This window comes from Pleurodeles waltl, chromosome 5 (assembly GCF_031143425.1).
Source record: "Pleurodeles waltl isolate 20211129_DDA chromosome 5, aPleWal1.hap1.20221129, whole genome shotgun sequence".
NCBI classification, from domain to species: domain Eukaryota; kingdom Metazoa; phylum Chordata; class Amphibia; order Caudata; family Salamandridae; genus Pleurodeles; species Pleurodeles waltl.
In genome coordinates, this window is record NC_090444.1 from 59634560 (window position 1) to 59658964 (window position 24405).

At 46.9% G+C, this 24405-nt stretch overlaps 1 protein-coding gene across 1 annotated transcript in view; it reads left to right on the top strand.

The window, feature by feature from the left end:
• The first annotated feature begins 220 nt into the window (after positions 1-220).
• Positions 221-24405, top strand: part of CCDC121 (coiled-coil domain containing 121) — a 29019-nt gene continuing 4834 nt past the window's right edge. Inside the window, exon 1 of the mRNA XM_069233562.1 lies at positions 221-310. The gene's annotated coding sequence lies outside the window, so the exon portion shown is untranslated. The remainder of the gene's footprint in view (positions 311-24405) is intronic.

A 24405-nucleotide genomic window follows, 5' to 3' on the forward strand; every position in this document is an offset into this window, starting at 1 on the left:
GGCCCCCTCCTCCGGCGCCCTCCTCTAGCGCCCACCCGAGTCCCGGGGCCCCCTCCTCTAGCGCCTACCCGAGCCCCGGGGCCCCCTCCTCTAGCGCCTACCCGAGCCCCGGGGCCCCCTCCTCTAGCGCCTACCCGAGCCCCGGGGCCCCTCCCCGGCCGCGCGGCCCAGGACAGGGTTTGTTTGCGGTCGCCTGGTAACTCCGGGCCTCGCAGGAGGGTTGTGCAGTTTGTCTCCGGTGACAGCGCCGCTCTCCCGTGGGACTCCGGGTCCGTGCCAGGCGCCGCTGCCACCGCAGCTCTCCATTGCGGTATGTTGCGGTATGTGGTGATGCGGTAGTTGTGATGCGGTATGTGGTTGTGATGTGGTATGTTGTTTTGTGGTAGGTTGTGATGCGGTATGTTGTGATGCGGTATGTGGTTGTGATGCGGTGTGTTGTGATGCGGTGTGTTGTGATGCGGTATGTGGTTGTGATGTGATATGTTGTTTTGTGGTAGGTTGTGATGCGGTATGTGGTTGTGATGCGGTAGTGGTGATGCGGTGTGTTGTGATGCGGTGTGTTGTGATGCGGTATGCGGTTGTGATGCGGTATGTGGTGATGCGGTGTGTTGTGATGCGGTATGTGGTTGTGATGCGGTATGTGGTTGTGATGTGGTATGTTGTTTTGTGGTAGGTTGTGATGCGGTATGTGGTTGTGTGGTATGTTGTGGTGCGGTAGGTTGTGATGCGGTATGTGGTTGTGATGCGGTAGGTTGTGATGCGGTATGCGGGTGTGATGCGGTATGCGGTTGTGTGGTATGTTGTGATGCGGTATGTGGTTGTGTGGCATGTTGTGGTGCGGTATGTGCTTGTGATGCGGTATGCGGTTGTGATGCGGTATGTGGTTGTGTGGTATGTTGTGATGCGGTATGTGGTTGTGTGGCATGTTGTGGTGCGGTATGTGCTTGTGATGCGGTATGCGGTTGTGATGCGGTATGTGGTTGTGTGGTATGTTGTGATGCGGTATGTGGTTGTGTGGTATGTTGTGGTGCGGTATGTGCTTGTGATGCGGTATGCGGTTGTGATGCGGTATGTGGTTGTGTGGTATGTTGTGATGCGGTATGTGGTTGTGTGGTATGTTGTGGTGCGGTAAGTGCTTGTGATGCGGTATGCGGTTGGGATGCGGTATGTGGTTGTGTGGTATGTTGTGATGCGGTATGTGGTTGTGTGGTATGTTGTGGTGCGGTATGTGCTTGTGATGCGGTATGCGGTTGTGATGCGGTATGTGGTTGTGTGGTATGTTGTGATGCGGTATGTGGTTGTGTGGTATGTTGTGGTGCGGTATGTGCTTGTGATGCGGTATGCGGTTGTGATGCGGTATGCGGTTGTGCGGCATGTTGTGGTGCGGTATGTGGTTGTGTGGTATGCGGTTGTGCGGTAGGTTGTGGTGCGGTATGTGGTTGTGTGGTATGTGGTTGTGTGGTATGTTGTGGTGCGGTATGCGGTTGTGATGCGGTATGCGGTTGTGCGGCATGTTGTGATGCGGTATGCGGTATGCGGTTGTGCGGTATGTTGTGATGCGGTATGCGGTTGTGCGGTATGTTGTGGTGCGGTAGGTTGTGATGCGGTAGTTGTGATGCGGTAGGTTGTGATGCGGTAGGTTGTGATGCGGTAGTTGTGATGCGGTAGTTGTGATGCGGTAGGTTGTGATGCGGTAGTTGTGATGCGGTAGTTGTGATGCGGTAGGTTGTGATGCGGTAGTTGTGATGCGGTATGTGGTTGTGTGGTATGTTGTGATGCGGTATGCGGTTGTGCGGTATGTGGTTGTGTGGTATGTTGTGATGCGGTATGCGGTTGTGTGGTATGCGGTTGTGCGGTATGTTGTGGTGCGGTAGGTTGTGATGCGGTGTGTTGTGATGCGGTAGGTTGTGATGCGGTTAATGTGATGCGGTAGGTTGCGATGCGGTATGCGGTTGTGTGGTATGTGGTTGTGTGGTATGTTGTGATGCGGTATGCAGTTGTGTGGTATGCGGTTGTGCGGTATGCTGTGGTGCGGTAGGTTGTGATGCGGTAGTTGTGATGCGGTAGTTGTGATGCGGTAGGTTGTGATGCGGTAGTTGTGATGCGGTATGCGGTTGTGATGCGGTATGCGGTTGTGTGGTATGTTGTGATGCGGTATGCGGTTGTGTGGTATGTTGTGATGCGGTAGGTTGTGGTGCGGTATGTGGTTGTGTGGTATGTTGTGATGCGGTGTGTTGTGGTGCGGTATGTTGTGATGCGGTATGTGGTTGTGTGGTATGTTGTGATGCGGTATGCGGTTGTGCGGTATGTGGTTGTGTGGTATGTTGTGATGCGGTATGCGGTTGTGTGGTATGCGGTTGTGCGGTATGTTGTGGTGCGGTAGGTTGTGATGCGGTGTGTTGTGATGCGGTAGGTTGTGATGCGGTTAATGTGATGCGGTAGGTTGCGATGCGGTATGCGGTTGTGTGGTATGTGGTTGTGTGGTATGTTGTGATGCGGTATGCAGTTGTGTGGTATGCGGTTGTGCGGTATGCTGTGGTGCGGTAGGTTGTGATGCGGTAGTTGTGATGCGGTAGTTGTGATGCGGTAGGTTGTGATGCGGTAGTTGTGATGCGGTATGCGGTTGTGATGCGGTATGCGGTTGTGTGGTATGTTGTGATGCGGTAGGTTGTGGTGCGGTATGTGGTTGTGTGGTATGTTGTGATGCGGTGTGTTGTGGTGCGGTATGTTGTGATGCGGTATGCGGTAGGTTGTGATGCGGTGTGTTGTGGTGCGGTATGCGGTTGTGATGCGGTGTGTTGTGGTGCGGTATGTTGTGATGCGGTATGCGGTAGGTTGTGATGCGGTGTGTTGTGGTGCGGTAGGTTGTGATGCGGTGTGTTGTGGTGCGGTATGCGGTTGTGATGCGGTAGGTTGTGATGCGGTATGTGGTTGTGTGGTAGGTTGTGATGCGGTGTGTTGTGGTGCGGTATGTTGTGATGCGGTATGCGGTAGGTTGTGATGCGGTGTGTTGTGGTGCGGTATGCGGTTGTGATGCGGTATGCGGTTGTGACGCGGTAGGTTGTGATGCGGTAGGTTGTGATGCGGTGTGTTGTGGTGTGGTAGGTTGTGATGCGGTATGTGGTTGTGCGGTATGTGGTTGTGTGGTATGTTGTGATGCGGTAGGTTGTGATGCGGTAGTTGTGATGCGGTATGCGGTTGTGTGGTAGGTTGTGATGCGGTAGGTTGTGGTGCGGTAGGTTGTGATGCGGTAGGTTGTGATGCGGTAGTTGTGATGCGGTATGCGGTTGTGATGCGGTAGGTTGTGATGCGATATGCGGTTGTGATGCGGTATGTGGTTGTGTGGTAGGTTGTGATGCGGTGTGTTGTGGTGCGGTATGTTGTGATGCGGTATGCGGTAGGTTGTGATGCGGTGTGTTGTGATGCGGTAGTTGTGATGCGGTATGCGGTTGTGACGCGGTAGGTTGTGATGCGCCGCACTGTTTAGTGTGTGACTTTGCGTCCGGCGCCCTCGGGTGGTGTCGCCCTGCAGTGACTGCACCGTGACGGGGTGAGTTTCGCTGTGGTGCGGGGTTGTGCGGTGTTGTGCTGCGGCCCCGGGTGCTGTAGTGCGCGGTGCTGCCGCCCTGTCTGCTGCGGTGCGCGCTGCTCGTGCGTGTCGTCATGTGGTATGTTCTGCTCTAGTTCAACGTCATCCCGTGCGGTGTGACGTCCTTTGATGTCACGTGGTGCGCCCTAGTGTGCGTGCCGCCGCGGGCCTGTGAAGCGCAGCCACGTGCTCTGACGTCACGGGGTCTTGGGTAGGTCACTTGCTCTGAATCTGGGTGTTGCGTGGTTCACTGACGTGCTCTGACGTCACGAGGTGTTGCGTGGCTCTGACGTCACGGGTTGTTACGTGGTTCACTGACGTGCTCTAACGTCACGGGGTGTTGCCTCGTTCACTGACGTGCTCGGTGTTGCGTGTTTACTGACGCGCATTGACGTCACGGGGTGTTGCGTGGTTTACTGACGTGCTGTGACGTCACGGGGTGCTGCGTTCACTGACGTGCTGTGACGTCACGGGGTGTTGCTGCACCGCCGGCGTGCGCTGCTGGGCTCTGTGCTCTGCTGTGATGCCGGTGTCACATTCTGTGCTGTGCTCCTGCCCTACACCACTGAGACACGAGGTGATGACGTCTGCTGTGCTGTGGAGTGTGATGTGCTGCGGTGCTCAGTCCTGTGGGGTTTGTCTGCTGCAGCACTGAGCTGTGACGTAGCAGGAGCCTGACGCCGCAGTAGGGACCATCAAGATAAAGAGAAGTGAAGGAAACAGGACGAAATATGGGGTAAGAGAAGAGGCGGAATGACGTCACATTTGAGAACCTAATAGTGAAAGAGAGTGACACGTGAAGAGTGAAACACGACTACAGACTCGGAGACGAGAAAAACAGCAGCAGCAGGCACGCTTTACTACAGGCAAGACTCGGTATGGACAGTAGGCAGCAGCTTCTCATGCACACATAATACAGGTGGGAAAAGCAAGCTTCTCAAACACACAACAGGGACGACAGCACAGGCAGCAGCAAACAAGCTTCTCATATGCACAACAGCGACAGCACAACTGGGGACAAACAAGCTTCTCAAACACATAACAGGGACTGCACAGACAGGAGCAAGCAAGCGTCTCATAGACACAACAGGGACAGCACAGGCTGAAGCAAGCAAACTTCTAATACACCTAACAGGGGAAGCGCAGTCTGGAGCAAGCAAGCTTCTCATACACAGCAGCACAGGCAGGAGCAAGCTTCTCATACACAACAGCACAGGCAGGAGCAAGCAAGCTTCTCATATGCACAACAGGAATGTGCAGGCGGAGCAAGCAAGCTTCTCATACACACAACAGGGAGAGCACAGGCGAGAACAAGGAGGCTTCTCATATGCACAATAGGGACAGCTGAGGTGGGAGCCAGCAAGCTTCTCATATAGACAACGGGGACAGCACAGGCGGCAGCAGGCAAGATTCTCATATACACCACAGCGACAGTACAGGCAGGAGCAAGCAAGCTTCTTATACACACATATTCCAGCACAGGCGGGAGCAAGCAAGCTTCTTGTACACACAAGAGGAACAGCACAAGCTGGAGTAAGCAATCTTCTCATGCACACCAACACAGGCAGCTGCAGTTCAAGCTTTCCTCAGTATTACTGTATGGTGGAAGGCACTGTGCTTGTGGTTTCAGACTTTGCGTTTCTGTCTGGTCCATTACTCTGTATCTGGTTCTGGTTTCAGACTCAGTATTACTGGGTAGTCCGAGACTCTCGTCGCTTGTGGTTCCAGACACGGGATTTAGTTAGGGGTTCCAGGCACATTATTCCTGGGTAGTCCAACACTCTATACTTGGTTGTCCTTACAGACTTTTCCTGTGTAGTCCAAACTGAGCATGCTTGTGGGTCCAACCTCAGTATTACAGGGCTCCTAAACACCTTAACTTCTTTGTTTTTCCAGACTTTGTCTCCCAGTGTTTCCACAGGGCCTGAGGTTCGTTAATAATGTGCGTTCCACAATTAGTGTGTGTTGGTAAAGAGTTATTTGTTGGTGACCAAAAATTTTGTAAACCCAATATCCTGTAAATATCATAATATAACTATATCAATTACTCGCTCTGCTACTTATTATAGCTGCAGAATGGTAGTAATAAGCGCTATACTCCAACTAAAACCTCCTGCGCCTTAAAGAAATATGCCCTTGGCAGCCACAGCACCATTTACCCTTGGGTTCACCTACGGGTTTATTTTCATATGAAAATCCAAAAATATCTTATGCTCTGAAGCACACTCCTGGTGCCTTCCTGGTTTACACCATTGGCTCGAATGCTTCTCCTTGTGTTTTATTTGGTGTGTGGGCAATATTAGTAGAAGCTTGTAGTGTTGCATTTGTGCTGTAACGAATGTGCACTATAGGATGAAACGTTATGTTACGATCCCAGGGAGTGCCGTTGTGAAAACCCCTCTGCAGCTGACTTTGTTGGTTACGTCCCAGGTCACTTGAGGCAGTTAAGAAAGTGTGAGGGACGGGGTGGTTAGTGTGACCCGCTGGACTAGCAGTATAACCAAACAACTTGTGTCCGTGTGATCCTTAGGCCAAGCGCCCAGCAACTGCGAACGTGCGTCACTCAGCGGCATCATTAACCGAGTGCGGAACAGGGCACAACAGTGGTCGTCGACTGCAGCTGTATGTCAAAGAGCAGATGACACCACAAAGCTCACCAATTTCGACCTTTAAAAGTACTTGCCGAGCCTAAAACTCCCCTTTTTCTACATATAAGAAACCCCTAAGGTAGGCCCTAGGTAACCCATAGGGCAGGGTGCTGTATAGGCACAAGGCAGGACATGTATCTGTGTAGTTTACATGTCCTGGTAGTGTAAAACTCCTAAATTCGTTTTACACTCCTGTGAGGCCTGCTCCCTTCATAGGCTAACATTAGGGCTACCCTCAACTACTGTTTGAGTGGTAGCTGCTGATCTGAAAGGAGTAACAAGGTCATTTTTAGTATGGCCAGAATGGTAATGCAAAATCCTGCTGTCTGGTGAAGTTGGATTTAATATTACTATTTTAGAAATGCCACTTTTAGAAAGTGAGCATTTCTCTGCACTTAAATCCTTCTGTGCCTTACAATCTACGTCTGGCTAGGTTTAGTTGACAGCTCCTTTGTGCATTCACTCAGACAAACCCCAAACACAGGATGCTCAGTCACACCTGCACATATCTGCATACTGAATGGGTCTTCCTGGGCTGGGAGGGTGGAGGGCCTGACACCTACGTGTCAAAGGACAGTAGCCTGCCCTCACACAAAGCACTGCCACACCCCCTACTGGGACCCTGGCAGACAAGATGGAACTGAAAGGGGACCTTGTGCACTTCTAAACCACTCTTTGAAGTCTCCCCCACTTCAAAGGCACATTTGGGTATTCAAACAGGGCCGCTGCCCCTACGAACGGAGACACTTCTGAGGTAGATACTCTACTTCATCAAGACACTTCTGGACAAGAACCACTGGAAATGAAACCTTGAACAAGAACCTGCAACCTGCCAAGAAGAACTGCCTGGCTGCCCAAAGGACTCACCTGACTGCTTTTCTGAGAAGGACTGCTGTCTTGCTGTTGCCCTGCTGCTCTCAGGCTGTGCTGAGAAGTGCTCTCCAAGAGCTTGGATAGAGCTTGCCTCCTGTTCCCTTAAGTCTCAGGACCAAAAAGACTTCATTCCTGCAAGAGAAAGTCTTGTGCGGTGAAAATCGACGCACAGCCTGCAAGAAACGACGCACAGCCTGCATCGCATTGAGAAGATCCCCGCACACCGAAACAGAACGACGCTGCCTGACTTTGCAAGGAGAAGATCGACACGGCACCAGCGTAGCGACCGGAAAGTCGATGCACGGCCCACTGGATCGACACAAAGCCGAGCAAGAACGACGTATCCCAACTCCCTGAGAGGAATCAACGCAGCGCCTGCCATGCGGTAAAAATTTCTATACAACGCCCACTGGATCGACGCAGCCCCTATGACTTCATTTTGCAAGCGCCAGGTTTCAACGCATCATCACCGGGGCATCTGAAAACCCCACAACCCGAAGAGGATCGCAATCTACATGCCAGAAACCGATGCAAAGCTTACCCTGCGTGAAAACTCAATGACGCATCGCCTGTGTCTGCCAGAAAAAAAAACGCACACCTCCCCGTTTTCCACCCTTCTCATCCTCTGCGGTCCCTTGCGGAGAATTTGAACACAAACCAGGTACTTTGTGCTTGCAAGAGACACTTGTTGCTTCTCTAAGAGACTAAAGACACGGTATATCATTTTTACAGTGATATTTCAACATATACTTGTTGCATCTTAATCGTTTTGACCTGCATCTTGTCAGATAAATATTATATATTTTTCTAAACACTGTGTGGTGTAATTTTGTTGTGTTCTACTGTGTTATTGCGTGATTTATTGCACAAATACTTTACACATTGCCTTCTAAGTTAAGCCTGACTGCTCAGTGCCAAGCTACCAGAGGATGGGCACAGGATAATTTCGATTGTGCGTGACTTACCCTGACTAGAGTGAGGGTCCTTGCTTGGACATGGGGTAACCTGACTAACAACCAAAGACGCCATTTTTAACATACATTTAAATGCATTTTTACTTACTTCAGCTGCCCTGGAAGGGTATATTACAGCTAATTGTACTCCATTTTTATTACAAAAATAGTGAAGAATATATTATTATTCACTCTAATTGTAATAAAAAATTGAGAGAAAACAAAGAGAGCGTAGCCCTAAAGGATGAGCAGCGACTGTGTTCCTGACACTGAATTTGCCACCGCTGAGACCAGAGGGTCGGCAAGGCAGTGCCAGGGGCCGCAAAGAGCAAACTGCTTCCAGCAGGCTTGGGGACTCTGGCTCAGCTGCACAGTGGTACTACAATGTAACACTGACTAAGGTAAGTACACTCAGTACCGCGCCCGACAATATGATGTCAGGAGGGTGGGTCGGAGCCAGTGCATCCAGTGGCTACCGAGTGTGCTTAGAGTTGGTTTCACGTGTGACTTAATCGGTTGGTCCGGCTTCTGTCTCATTCGGCGCCAGCGGACGGGTCACCGCGCAGTTCCCTCATATTAAAGTTGTGGCTGGACTGACTGACAGAGAGAAAAGAAAAACCAAACTTAGGACAGGCAGAAGGAACAGAGAACCCATATCTCTAATTTTGCATGGGAGATAATCTCCCTACTCACATCCTCACGGGGGGAAATGCACTACAAACGCACCTGATTTAGGCCGCCCATCCCAGGCTTGTGCCGCTAGTTGCGGTGATTGGTTGAAATGAGAGGCACTATTTTCAGTGCCTGCACATTGCAGTGCGGCTTCAGGGTGGGTTCAAGAGTCCAATGCGGGCCGTGATTTTGTAGTGTCACATCCCCCACATGGTAGTAAAAATGGATGAGTTACTTAAACTCACAAACGGTCCTGCGGTCATTGCTATTATGACCTGAAAATTGTTTTTAGAGATTCATAGAGCAAAATACTTAATGTGTGAAATATGCCATTGTAGGCCACCATCAATTGGCCATAATTTGGATATAAAAATTGTGATGTCACATCCCCAACAGAAGGGTGAAAACTAAGAATCTAACTACATGTGCAAACACACCTGCACTTACATGACCCCTGTAACCTGCAAAAGGAATTTACTGATGTATGAGGGGGTACTTTATGTGAGGCATAAGCCATTTATTGGCCACAAAAAAGTTTGCCCATAGTATATCTCAGAAAAAGAGAAAGAAATATTAATAAACACAAAAATGCAAGTCAGGAAATGGTCAGGGCCGAGAACGCTAACAAATGTAAAAAAAAGAAAAACAAAGTGATGTAAAGGAAGTTAAATATCACCCAGGCATCATGCTCAGTGTCAATTTGTAAGGGTAACAGTAAATATTTCCCTCACAAAATGGGTTGTATTTATCCCCTAGAAATAAAGGACGATATGGATCGACAAAAACTCCACATTTTCCATAACTCAGTACATCTCTGTCACATTAGTGCAAAAATAGGATCACTGTCGCCCCACAATATGTATCCCAGCATAACTGCACAACAGAGTATTCAGTTTGCTCACTTAAAAACCAATGGAAGGCCAACCAATAGTCAGTAGTCTCAGCCTCTAATCAATTAGGCAAGTTCAAAGAGTTCCGAGGAATATCATCATTTAGACCTCCTATGTGTGTTTTGAGTTCATAAGCCGAACGTTGTTCTCTTTCCAAAAGAAGTTTGGGGATGGTTGGATTATGGGATATCTTTTCAATGACGCTCCAACTTATATTGCTTACGTTGTGTCCCTTCTCTAAAAAAGGTGCTGTCATTCTTGTGGATGCTTTTCTACAATGGATCTTGCGCCTATGTTCCCCTATCCTTATCTTGACTTTTCGAGATGTCATACCAATGTATTTAAGTTTACATGGACATTCAATAAGGTAGACTATATTCTCAGAGTTACAATTCATATGTGAGCGTTGTCCCCACTGTTGAGGTAAACCCAGGTCTAAAAATCTCAACTGTCTCGTGAAAGGACACGCAGCCCATTGGCCACAGGGATAGTGTCCTGTGAGTGGTGACGAATTCCATAAAGTGGTTTGCTGAGTTGTGGGCTGTTGAACTGGCCTTGTGTGGGCCAGGTGGTCTTTTATGGTCTTATTTTTCTTGAAGGAGAACATGGGTCTGTCGAAAGATAAACAGTTGGAATTAAGAATCCTCCAGTGCTTATTAATATTTTTTTTCAGAGAATTTAATTAGTTGTTATAAGTTGTTACACAGATGATGGATTCCCTGCCTTTGGATATACTTGGTTCTAGACGAGATTCACACGGTGTATACCAAACACTTTTTCTGGCTCTATTGATAATCGGTTCTGGATATTTCTTGTTGCATAGTTTCTCTGTAAGAACTTTGGATTCTCGCTTGTAATCTTCCAAAGAGGAACAATTTCCCCTAATACGTATAAACTGGCCCACAGGGAGAAAATACTCTGATTTGAGTTTTATTGTTCTAGGGAGAGTGTATTTCTTTGACCCCTATAGGTTCACCAGGGAAATTCTCTTCCTTCCGTTCCGGGTGAGGAGTCTGGCTTCCCGGCCTCGGTTCACCCCTATAGAGATACTGTTACCCCAGTGCCGGCCTCTCCACCTAAACAATACAGGGACCCCTCTCCCAAGTGATTCCCATTTGAAGCTTCCTTTGAAGCTTCCCTTTTCGTCCAATACCTTTGTGGCTTACTGCCTGGGAGAGGTAACATTCTCCCCCACAAAAGTTTCTATTGTGTTCTTTCCTGGGAGCCGTTAGCCCGACTCCCCAAAAAGGGCAGAAAGTTATCTAAGGTACAGACCCCATGCGCAACTGTGAATGGGCACAGGAAACGTAAGACAACAAACTGGCAAAAAGTTACATTCATTTTGACTTGGGCATCAAGACAGGCTCAATGTAATGAGCTGTTTGATACCTTACAGTATCAATTTTAGTACCCCAATCAGAAGTTAGCAAGGTTGTGGTGCCAGCCTGTAACTCTGCACTAGCCAATGGGGTTTCTAGCCTTTCCCACAGTAAAAATCACAATTGTGGGTTTTTACTGTTGGAACATGTAGAAGTACAAGTTCCACGTTGTAATATACCACATCCTGACTTAGGATTCATTAGGTCTACCTTAGGGGTGACTTGCATATATTAACAAGCATTTGCAATGTAATGGGTCTCACGTTTGCTCAAGTTAGAGCTATTAGCGTTGTAAATTCCCAACTGGACTTTTCTTGCCACATAAATTGAAAATGAAAAGTAAAAAAAGTCTACATAAGCAAGTCAGTTCAAAGTGCCATGAGCGCGAGAGTTATTGGCTCCCTGCGTGAATGTCTAGAAAGGATCCTGGCTGGAATGAAAGGCAAACCAAAACTGGAGGAGGGGCCATCACACGCTGTAACAGGAGGAAGCGTGAGGTAGTGTGATGGCCAACAAAAATGTTCACTTAGTTAAATCGCCTGGGAGGGAACTCAGCACACAAATGAGGGACATTTCACAAAATGCACCAATACCAAACATTTACAATGCATTTGCGAGAGTGGGAGCTATTGACATTTTTTTTATCTACATGGTTTTGTTTATAGTGAAATGGCTGAATGTGGTTTGTTGTGGAGTTATGTGTGGCGTGTAGTGTCCTTGTGTAGTGGAATTATGTGATATGGTGAACAGATAGGGGTAAGAGCTGCACAGAATAGATAGAAAGGAAAATAGAGAGAGATAGGGAGTTTGTGTATGCAGTGGTGACTGACCTCTAGAGGAGCAGAGCGAGTATGTGAGAAAGAGAAAAAGAGGGGGAGAGTGGGCCACAGATCCATAAACATGTGCAAAAGAAAGGTGTGCATGAGAGTTGATAAGATGGATAGATATAGATAATATTAATGACAGTGTGGAGAGACAATGAAGATGATGGTGAGATTTTGTTATGACATAAAGATTGAAGAGGAAAAGTCAAAGAGAACTAGTGTTATGAATTAGAGGGTCAGCATATGAAAGCATGCATGCAACAAATGTAATTTATAACAGAAAGATTGCATAAAACGTGTGTGTGCTCCATGTTTTTAATACCGTCACAAAATAGACACCATTCAGTTCATAATGTTTTAATTTATGCAGTCTCCAATTTTGAAATTGTTTAGTGCCATGTCATAAAGATTTGACCACTCTGCATAGTTAAAAAACCAATGAACATTCTTTTGGTACACAAAACACACATCAAAACCAAAGGTTTGGGTCCTCTCTTCTAAGCAGCTATTGTGTGTCTTGTATGTCTCCGTCTGTCCGGTAATGTGAAACGCAGCCTTAATGCAAATACTTTGTTTATTTCGTGAGCTTTTCCTTATAATGATAGCGAGGTGGGATATACAAAATAATTTACTGGCACTGTATATCTTAAATTGCAACAACGCAATGGAAAATAAACCAACTTGGTTCCCACTCAAAAGCAGCTATTTTCTGCCTCTGTTCGGACACCGTAAAATGCAGAAATCAGACGAAATACAACTCCATTGCTGTCTCATGGGTTATTTCATAAGATCCTTTAAATAATATTAAAGGTGAAATGTGCATGCCGTATATACCAATCAACAAATAAAAAAAAAGATTATTTAAACACAACTCCATACAACATAGCCATGTGTATTCATTTTGGGAAAATACGTAATACGGCCGGCGGTATATCCGTCACATTTGGGACGGATTAACACCTCCTCCAAAGTTGTAATCAGGCCCATTATGTTGCTAGTAAATAGAATAGCTTGGATGCTTGTTAAAGTTAAACACATGTTTTTTGTGTTTTTTTTTTATCGTAAACACATGAAACTCAAGATTGTGGGGACTTTCTTGGTTTCTTTTTTCACTCTCTACTTTTTTACTTGATAAAATCTTAATTACTGACCTCTATGGCAATCCAGACTACTAACCAGACACCGCCTTTGATTACTCAGCCTTTTCCCCGCAGGCTGGCTCCATCCTATAGCACCAAGGGAGCGTGTACATGCTTCACAGTAAGTGTGCTTAAAATAAACAAAAGGTTGCTGCTGCCACAGAAAGGTAGACTGCGACTTTCTACTCCACCCCCTTTACACCAAATGCAATTGCTAAAACCCTTTCTTGCATTTGTATAGGTAAAGCTTTTCAGTTATATGCATTCAGAGCAATAGTTAATGCTGAGGTAGGATCATTTATATGTAATATATGCAACGTCTCACAAGTGCCGGTAAACAAGGGCAAACGTAACACATTGTACAAAGAACAGAGCTTCAGATGAGCCGATAAGGCAGGGTAGACTTTGTAAGTGTTATTCACTTTAAAGGCAAAGTGGTACTTTGAAAGTCACGTGTTACAGTCGAGCACAAAAGGCCAAGACTGTTGAAAACACTTATGAGAGAACTGACGCTTCAGCCAGTGTTAAAGGCAGTAAGTTACCATCTCTGCAAAGATAGTTAAATAGACGTTAGATGTTAATGTTAAACTGCTGGACGGTAGGTTTGTTTGCGGGAGACAATCATACTTGGGACAGCAGCATAAGAGTGTCATTTATGTTTACATACCCTGCCCAAACCTTGTGCTAAAACCAACAGAGAATAGGAGAAATCACCCGCGCGTGCTGACTAGTAACTAAAGGTAAATAGAAATCCCATTTTACAACAAAGCCCCTATTGGGTGAGCACGTTTTGGGTAGAAACAAAGGTACTGGGATACAGTCGGTGATGTGGGAAACAATATATTTACAAGTATTTGCAATGCAGTGGTTCTCGCGTTTGCGCGAGTTAGAGCTATTTGCGTTGAAAATGACTAACTGGACTTTTTGGCACACAAACTGAAAAAAAAAGTAAAACAGTTGGCATAAGCAAGCCGATTAATGAAAAAAAAGAGGCATTCCATTACAACCCAGAAGTATACAGATGCCTATGGTATCAGTCTAGAGTTTCAGGTTTTCCAGGTGGATTATTGGCCATATTGGGCAGCTTCTCCTCTATCCCACAACCCCAGGCAGCAGAGGTCCTCAAAATGAGATGCAAGTTGCAACAGTCACTCAGAGGTCTTCTTTCCTCTCAGTTAAGATTGTCCTTGTGGACAGAACCAGCATAACAAGTGTTGGAAATGGGGTCTCTAGTTGGCAGAAGTATACACCCTTGACCAAGTAGAAACCACAATCCTAATCAGGGTAAGTCATACGCAATCCAAATTATCCTGTGCCCACCCTCTGGTAGCTTGGCACTGAGCAGTCAGGCTTAACTTAGAACGGAATGTGTGAAGTATTTGTGCAATAAATCATACAATAACACAGTGAAAACACCACACAGGTTTAGAAAAATATAAGATATTTATCTGAGTAAATCAAGGTTAAAACAATCAAGATTTGATAAGCACAAGTTGAAATATCGCTTTTGCAATGATAAGATGAGACTTAGGGGGTCATTACGACCCCGGCGGTCGGTGGTATAGTGGAGGTATTACCGCCAACAGGCTGGCAGTACCTACCTCCACTATTATGACATTGGTACCACACTGACCGCCATGGCGGTAACGACCGCCGGGCTGGAGACTTCAGTCACGAGCCCGGCGTCCGTCAGTAGGCCGCCCATGGCATTATGACCCCACCCACCACCATGGCTTCAGTGGTTTCTGTACCGCCACTGAAACCATGGGGGTAGGCACTATCAGTGCCAGGGAATTCCTCCCAGGAGCCCTTCCCCACCTTCGCCCTCCCTCTCCCGACCCCCCCGCACACTTACACACATACACGCACATACATACACATACGCATACACACATTCACCCAGGCATTCATACACACCCACAGCAGCACTCACGAACATACATCCAGGCACACACGCAATCTCACAACACAACATGCACGTACACTCACACCCACTTATGCACACATGCATTACACACTCCTGCACGCATTTAAACACAGTCACACACCCCAACTCATGCACACAACACCCCACAGCCCCCTCTCCTGTCGGAGAACCCGACTTACCTGCTTGCAGGGGGTCCTCCGGAAGGAGACGGGATGCAGCGCTACTGCCAGCAACAGCGTCTGCCAGCAAAACACTGCAGGCCGTATCATGGAACATTACCGCCTTCCACCACCATGACCGTAGATGGAATTCCGCCAGCCTTCTGGCGGTATTCCGTCTACGGTCATAATGCCATGGTCATTGTTGTCCATGTATGTTGGTGGCTGTCACCATGGCGGTAGGCGGCATGTGCTGCCAAGGTCCTAATGAGGGCCTTAGTCTTAAAAAATTAACAAATGTCTCTTGTGTGCACAAAGTACCTGGCATGCGTCAAAATTACACGCACGGTGACCGCAGAGGAGGAGATGCGTGGAAAAAGTAAGGTGTGCGTCGGATTTCCAGACACGCACAGACGATCCGTTGATTCTTCTTCACACACTGCAAGGGCTTTGCGTCGATTTCCGGCATGCAGTCTTGGATCCTCTCTGCAATGCGGGGTCGTTTGATGCCCAGGAACGATACGTGAAAAACCTGGGCGTGCAGGACAAAGTCACAGGTGCTGTGTCGATCCAGTGGGCGATGCATCAGAGTTTCTGTCGCACGACAGGCATTGGGTTGATTCCTCATGCAGGAAGTCGGCCTGCATCGTTCCGGCTTGGTGATGAGTCAATCCGGTGGGCTGTGTGTCGAAGTTCCGGTCGCAACACTGGCGCTGCATCGATCTCCACTCGGGGAGCCTGGCTGCGTCGTTCCGGGTCGGTGATACAGTAATTCTCTCACAACTAGGCAGGCTGCGTTGATTCTGGCAGGCTGTGCATCGATTTTTGCTGCACAAGTAGTTCCTTTGAAGAGAGGAAGTCTTTTTGGCTCTGAGACTTCAGGAACAGGAGGCAAACTCAATCCAAGCCCTTGGAGAGCCCTTCTCAGCAGAGCCAGAGGCCAGCAAGGCAGCAGGGCAACAGCAAGGTAGCAGTCCTTCACTACAAAGCAGTCCAGATGAGTCCTTTGGGCAGTCAGGCAGCTCCTCTTGGCAGGTTACAGGATCTGGTTCAGAGTGTCTGTCCCAGGAAGTGTCTGAGTTGGTAGAGCCAGGGACCCAGTTTGTATACCCAAAAGTGCCTTTGAAGCGGGGGAGACTTCAAAGAGTTGTTTTGAAGTGCACATGGTCCCCTTTCAGTACAGGTCTGTCTGCCTAGGTCCCAGTAAGGGCTTTGGCAGTCCTATGTTTGAGGGTAGACCACTAGCCTTTGAAAGGTAAGTGTCAAGCCCTTCCACCCTTCCATCCCAGGAGGACCCATTCAGTATGCAGATGTGTGCAAGTGTGACTGAGCATCCTGTGTTTGTGGTTGTCCGTGTGAAATGCACAAGGGAGCTGTCAACCAGCCCAGACTTAGATTGGAGACAGGCTGTAAGGCACAGATGGTTTTTAAGTGCAGAGAAATGCTCACTTTCTAAAAGTGGAATTTCTGAAATAGTAATATAAAATCGAACCTCACCATTAAGCAGGATTTTGTATTACCATTCAGGCCATACTAAACATGACCTGTTTACCCCTTTCTGATCAGAATCTAACACTCAAACAGTATATGAGGGTAACCCTAGTGCTATCCTATGAAAGGAGCAGGCCTCAAAGCGGTGGAAAACAAATGTAGTAGTTTTCCACTACCAGGACATATAACTACACAGGTACATGTCCTGCCTATTACCTACACAGCACCCTGCCCTATGGGTTAGCTAGGGCTACCTTAGGGGTGACTTAGATGTAGAAAAAGGGGAGTTTAAGGTTTTGGCAAGTACTTTTAAATGCCAAGTCGAAGTGGCAGTGAAACTGCACACACGGGCCTTGCAATGGCAGGCCGGAGACATGGTTAAGGGGCTACTTAGGTGGGTGGCACAGCCAGTGCTGCAGGCCCACTGATAGCATTTAATCAAAAGGCCCTAGACACATGTAGTGCACTTTACTAGGGACTTACAAGTAGCTCAAATATGCCAGTTGGGTGTGAACCAATGTTACCATGTTTTAAGGGAGAGAGCATATGCACTTTAGCACTGGTTAGGAGTGGTAAAGTATGCAGAATCCTAAAGCCAGCAAAAATGAGGTCAGAAAAAGAGAAGGAGGAAGGCAAAAAGTTTGGGGGTGACCCTGCAGAGAGGCCATTTCCAACAACAAGCATTGGAAAAATCAATAGATCTGGATTCAGGATGCTAACAGATATAAACAGCATTTGTTATTCTTGTGTTTTGCATGTGTTATAACATTAAAGTTAGACCTAGCGGTTGTTAAAGCTTGAGCCATATCACATAGCTGTGAGCTTTTGAAGGCCTTCCATCGTATGTATGTTTATTTAAAAACTGACACACCAGGTCTTAAAAGTATCTGTAACAAACCCCATTCCTGTTTTTGCTGTGTGGTAGAGATGATGTATTAGAATATTAAATATTTTCAAATCAGTTCTTACCAAGCTCAGTAAATAACATAACTTAAGATTGATGCATGGGAATTGACTTATGGTCCCAAAGTTCTGTAAATGCAGATCAGGTGGACACATTTACAGCATTGCCAGATAATATTCGCCAAGAAACTGATTTCAGTTTATTTCATAAATCCTTAAAGACATGGCTTTTTAAGCAAGCTTACTGAACTGAGCAGTCTCTCTGGTTTTAAGAAGTTTCATCAGTAGTTCTGTATTCTGAAAAGTGGCAAGAAACAGCTGGTTAATGTGCTAAGTATAAGCTTAATTAACATTACGTAACATAAACAGTCATTGCCGTCTATGGAAATACTTTACTGTCCTTGGGCCGTATTATGCATACGACGCGCTTACCCTATTTGTGCCACGGTGCAGCTTTCAAAAGGTGCTCCAGGTGCGAAGAGGGACAGTGTGCCACAATATAAAGAATGCAATGCCCACAGGGCAGCCCGAACTTGTGTTGTTCTCGGGGCAGCGCATTTGAGTGAAACACATAGGCCCATATTTATACTTTTTGACGCTAAACTGCGCTAACGCAGTTTAGCGTCAAAAAATTTAGCGCCGTCTAACGCCATTCTGAAGCGCCATGCGGGCGCCGTATTTATGGAATGGCGTTAGCCGGCGCTAGCAGACCGGCGCTGCCTGGTGTGCGTGGAAAAAAACCACGTAGACCAGGCAGCGCCGGCGCAGGGGGAAAATGGCGTTAGGGCGTCTTAAAATGGGGCAAGTCAGGTTGAGGCAAAAAAATCGCCTCAACCCGATTTGCGCCCAGACGCCATTTAAATGACTCCTGTCTTAGTAAAGACAGGAGTCATGCCCCCTTGCCCAATGGCCATGCCCAGGGGACTTATGTCCCCTGGGCATGGTCATTGGGCATAGTGGCATGTAGGGGGGCACAAATAAGGCCCCCCTATGCCACCCAAAAAAATTTAAAAAAATTAAAAATTATACTTACCTGAACTTACCTGAATGTCCCTGGGATGGGTCCCTCCATCCTTGGGTGTCCTCCTGGGGTGGGCAAGAGTGGCAGGGGGGGTCCCTGGGGGCATGGGAGGGCACCTGTGGGCTCATTTTGAGCCCACAGGCCCCTTAACGCCTACCCTGACCCAGGCGTTAAAAAGTGGCGCAAATGCGGGTTTTTTTGACCCGACCACTCCCGGGCGTGATTTTTGCCCGGGAGTATAAATACGACGCATTTGCGTCGCCGTCATTTTTTTAGACGGGAACGCCTACCTTGCATCTCATTAACGCAAGGAAGGCGTTCACGCAAAAAAATGACGCTATTTGCCCATACTTTGGCGCTAGACGCGTCTAACGCCAAAGTATAAATATGGCGTTAGTTTTGCGCCGAATTTGCGTCGAAAAAAACGACGCTAATTCGGCGCAAATGGAGTATAAATACGGGCCAGAGTGACTGCTTGAAAGCAGCTCAGTGTTTCACCCTGCAGGCAGCATGCCATCTGCAGTGTGACGAGGGGAGAGAGATCCCCTTATAGGCAGGTGCAGGGAGTGAGCGCACTTGCCAGCAGGCGGATGTCAGAGGTGTCCACGGAACCCCACTTGTCCCCTCCACATTGCCACTTTATACGGTGTATTTACAGCGCACCTCCTAAGGGCATCCTTGCCTCTGCGCCCTGTCCTCAATGCGGCACAGGCAACGCGGTTCCTCAAATGAGGGAACGCCCTCTCATGATAACGCTGCTGCTGTGTGTGCTCATCTTTATCAGTATTACAGAGGGGCGGACAAGCGTACTTGGCTCCTGTGAAAGCATTGAGCCTCGGGGGCAGCAGGCGCGTGTCCCTGTGCACTCCCGGGAGCTTTCTGTAATACGGCCCCTGCTCCTCAAACGAATCGACTGTGAGTGAAGTCTCTGAACCTAACTCGATTTACAACAAGCATGCTGGTGACCAAGCAATATGTGAGGCAGGGCTTTCCTGCAGCTGATGTGACAGAAACTCAAACCCCTTTAGCATGCAATGACTGACAAGCTGTGCTTACGTTACTTCAGCTAAGATGCATTGAGCCTTAGATGTGTATGCAAGGAGTGGGCAGTATGGACTAAACTGCTGCGGCATATCAGGATGCCACATGAGATGCTCACAGCACAAATCAGCATCAAATACCTTTGAAAAACATTGAAATAATAAACATAAAAGAAGGCCTGTTGCAAAGCTATGTGTCTGGTCTGCTTATGAAAGATCAGTGGCCATCTTGCAGTGTGCAAGGATGCTGTGGTGTATCTTGGCACACTGCGCCTCCCACTGCAGCTACATACATGGCATGGGTAAAGTGGGGGCCATGAAAAATCTGTGTGAAGCGTACAGGTGAGAGGGAGGTGCAGCAAATGGCGGTGCTTCTCTTTGTTAATGGGATCAGTGCCAGAATGAGGAGAGGCAGAGGACCGTCACCCCAGTCTGCCTGCTTCTCCTCACTCCCACTTTGCGTTTGGGGTTGAAATTGGGATGCCAAGCCAGACATGCAGACATTCCTTGCCACTTACTGTTATGAGCCCCAGCAAGCAGGAACCCATTGTGCAGACAACAGCAGACATGGCACAAAGAAGTGTACACAAGCCCAAGGTGATGAGATACAGGGAATTTTCGGATGAAGCAGGTTTTGAAGACACTGTTACCTGTAGGAGCTGCAAGACATGTACGATGGCCTTATCCAATGCTCGGCAGCATGAGCACAAATGAAACACGCATTGGCATAGCCAATAAGCCCGCCTATGGGACCTTATTAGTGTTTAGCCATGGAGCACATTATCAGACTACCTAATGCGTAAACCTCAGTTTCTGGCCCTTTGTGCACGACCAGAAACAGCACAGGTGACACAACTTCAGGTAGATTAGAGCTGTAGCCACAGCGACACCTGGAATTAGCCTGCATAAAACAGTATGGGCTGGTACCGCCTTAGATTTAAATCGATGTATGGCATGGGAAGTGGCAGTGGCTTGGGGATCAGAGCTGTATGTAGGGGGCCTGGCAGTGACCTCAGGATTGGAGATACTTGGCTTGGGGGATTCCAGTTCCCTTGGGAACCATGATGTACCACAAGAAGGCAGAATTACCTTTGGGATCGCAGATGCAGGGGACTGCTCCTGTCTTGGGCATCATAGATGCATGGCATATAGGCCACATGAACCCATTGCTACCACACAGGAGGTTGGGAAGAGGTGGATGAAAAACTTGTAGTACAATCAACAAAAAAACACTCAAAGCAACTTTAAGGGTAAGTTATGTTTTTTTGTTCATAAGACATCACATATGTGTTGAACAAAACCCCTCAAATTCAGTGAAATGGTGTTATGAAACAAAACCTGAAAACCATAGATTGATTTTCAAAAGTGCTCAGAAACTAATGTGCTGGGTTTATATCTCAGATTCAGACTCAAAAAGATAATGTGAGTGAGATATGTGCAACTCAATATTTATGTACTGCCACCTCTTACTTGTCTGTTGCCACGCCCGTGATGTCCTTCTTTTATCTCCACAATTGTAGAAAAATAAATCATTTGGAATTTTAAACAGTTCATTAAATACCCTTATTTTAATATTCTACTTGACAATTATTTTGGTGCTGCAGCTCAAACTTTGGCCCTTAGTTTAGGACGATATCTTTTGTTCAGTTCTGTCCCAGCTCTCACTATGAATTTGGCTTCTTTCCCACTTCTGTACATGGTAAATTGTTGCATAAGACCCCTGAACAAACGTAATACTATATATGCTGTGTAGATGAAGATTAACCTAAGTTGTTGGATCGCCTACAGCCCGCTGCTGGTACGGTTAGGCCTCATGCTGTTACAGACCGGACTCCTTGGACTAAACTGTAAAACTTGTTTTTGAATGGGGTACAAAGTAGAATAACGCAAAGGATGGGTTATTGGTGCGATGCAGGTGCATGCTCAGAATAATACCCTATGCTCTTTCCAGCCGCTCTCACCTTGTCCTTTAATCAGCTTTGGGTGGGAAATTGCGGACAGGAAATAGTGAAATTAGAAGGCAGCAGACAAGGGTTAGTGCTCCACAGACAGTTAAGTGTCAGGCCCTTCACACAGTTAATTTGCAAAGCTTATACCTTTTCCTGCTTCCTCTCAGTATTAATATTGCAGCTTTGTGTTCAGTTGTCACTTCTTTTTTTCTTACATCTCGACCGAAACTAGTAGTAGTCAGGTAGTCGCATGAAGGATAATAGAAAGAGGACTGCAACGCCTCTTGCGCAGCCATTTTGGAACTGAGTGATGTTTTCGATGAGGTACACTAGTGTCATGTAATATTTTTGGTGTCTCTTTGGTATTGTGTATCTCCCGCTCTTTAGCAGCCTTTGGAGGTCGGCTCTATTGGACAGATCTGACCCAAGTACAGACGAACCTCGGCGCTGCCTCGGCATGGGCAGACAAAAGTAGTAGCGCACAGAGCTGAGCTGTCATGACCCCCATCACTGCCCTGAATAAGATACCCATAGTACCATTAAACACTTAACAGGTTTGATTTGATTAACTAGCCCTCTGTGCTGACTACAAGCACCGACGGCCTCATGACAGAGTTTCACCAAAATAGATCCAAAAATTACAGCCCTGTGAACAGAAACAGAGCTTGGAGTGCCCGCTCAACGCTGGTGCGACAAAACACACGAGAAACTGCATGTACCAGCAGGCAGCACACATGGCACTTAACAGAGTGGCAGGGGCGGCTCCATGCTTGGAAACAACCAAGGGGGAGGGGCGGAAACAGGCGCCCTCGGAAAACAGCCTTTAACATTTGCGTTATAATGAAAGAAATACTCGGATGAAAAGCTCAGATTTATTGGAGCATTGGCACTACTGTCTTTGAATGCACAGCAAATGTAATGAGATAAGAACATGATTTACAGCCTTGCTTAATGAAACAGGCCTCAGTGCTACTGAAAACATCTAGCACTCTGGTCAAATGCTCCTAGAGAAAGGGAAAACTAGTCCCTAAACAGATGCTACAATTGGACAAGTGGAAGGGTACAAGTACTGGGGCACTGCTCTTTCAGATAGGAAAAGGAGGGACAAAGACGAAGGACTGACCACTAGCGAGCAATGATCTTTTAAGAACACTGAAACAAACAAATGAAAAAGCAGAGTGCCCACAAAGAAGTATTTACTAAAGTATATACAAGAGGTCTCAAATTCTCGACCTAAAAGAACACAGAAAAGAGGAGAAGCATACCCTATGTGAAGGAAACCACCATAGACTGGTGGCTTTCACCACCAAAAACTATTAAAATATCACCTAAACAGGTATGTAAACATTATATATTTATTGGTATGTGTCATTTTTTGTGCAAACAATATTTTTTAGGGTAAAAGAACACTTGGGAAGTTATATAAAGCATTTACATACTCATTTAGTTGAAACCTCAAGACAGTGTGTACCAATGGAAGTGTGTGCTTTTAGTGGAGAAGGCCTTATCTGCAAGATGGGTTCGGTATTCAACAAGTAGGCCCTGCCAGATGCTGAAAACAATGACCCTCATGCAATGCATATGAAGTACCCCGTAGGAGGCAGAATAATATGTGTGATAGCCAATAGCATGATGCTAAGAGAGAACTACTCGTCTAAGTTCATCCAAGATGTGTTTGAAGCTGAAGGGGGCTAACCCAAAGCACACTGGGCAACGTGGTGCAAGAGCGATGCAAACCGTAAATGAGATTTATGAAGACACGCAAGGTCACCACAGCACAAATCACTGTTACATTACTCTGCGCCAGGCATTTCCATGAGTGTTGCGTGGGTGTACCTGCACAACATCCATGGATTTTTACGCATTCCCAAATTTCCAAGATCTTGTAAACCTGTGAATGTGGCAAAATGATCTGCCTCCCCAGGAGAGGTGTAAAGAGAAGAAATATGTTTAATTTTCCTCATTTATTCCTCTTTTTGTGTGTGCTGCAGAATGAGATAGAAAGAGGGAAAAACTCTTAGGATTGTTTATGTGCAAGAAGGTTCTCCTTCCTGCACAAAAGCAATCCTGCGTGCAACGCAGGCACTCTTGCACCATGATGCAAGGGTGCCTGTGTTGGCACTAGGCAGCCAAAATGACGCCAGCGCAGGGGAAAGAACAAGAATGTGTGTTTTGGATAAATACAGTGCAGTCCTGCCCTTTCCCTGTGACACAGCGCAGTGCAGCAAGCTGACTTGCTGCACTGACCTATGCCAGAAAGCCCATAAATATGGGCCTCAATGGTTGAAGGAGGTTGCCCCAAAGCTCATTCTCTGCATATATCTTTTAAAGAAAAATGTATTGTTTGTGCCAGACCTAAGATTCAAGTTCATGATTTCCCTAATAAATATATTTATGCAACAGATTCATATATTGCAATGGGGTCATTTTCATATTCTTTAGTCTTTCTGAAACCCTGTTTGGAATTTTCCATTTTGTGTGCTGAAAATCCCAACCTTAAACTCCTTGAGGTGTCATTTAGCACCTGACGTCTAGGAGCATATGTTTCCAGTAATTATCGTGTCTTTCTCCTTAATCAACCCCAGTGGCACCCTTAGAGCCCAGATCATTCACCACCATACCATCCATCTTGTAATTCTCCATGCCACCTTGATATCCGGGACATCTTTCATTCCTACCACTGGGACTCTGCCCTTTGGACATTAGAGCAACCACCACCCTCAATGCCGCCAAGAAAAATCTCAAACAGCAATAACATTGTCATTTCGACAGTCTTGGAAGAGGTGGGAGTAGGAGTTAACTTATGTCTCGGATCCTCAATTTACCCTAAATAGGCGTGATAATCTCCCAAGCATTCTTATCAGTTTACTGAGATAACAGTGGTGTCCTTCAAACTCAAAGGTCACACAAAGTCATCACTATCAGTCTTTATACTGTAGTGATTGCTTC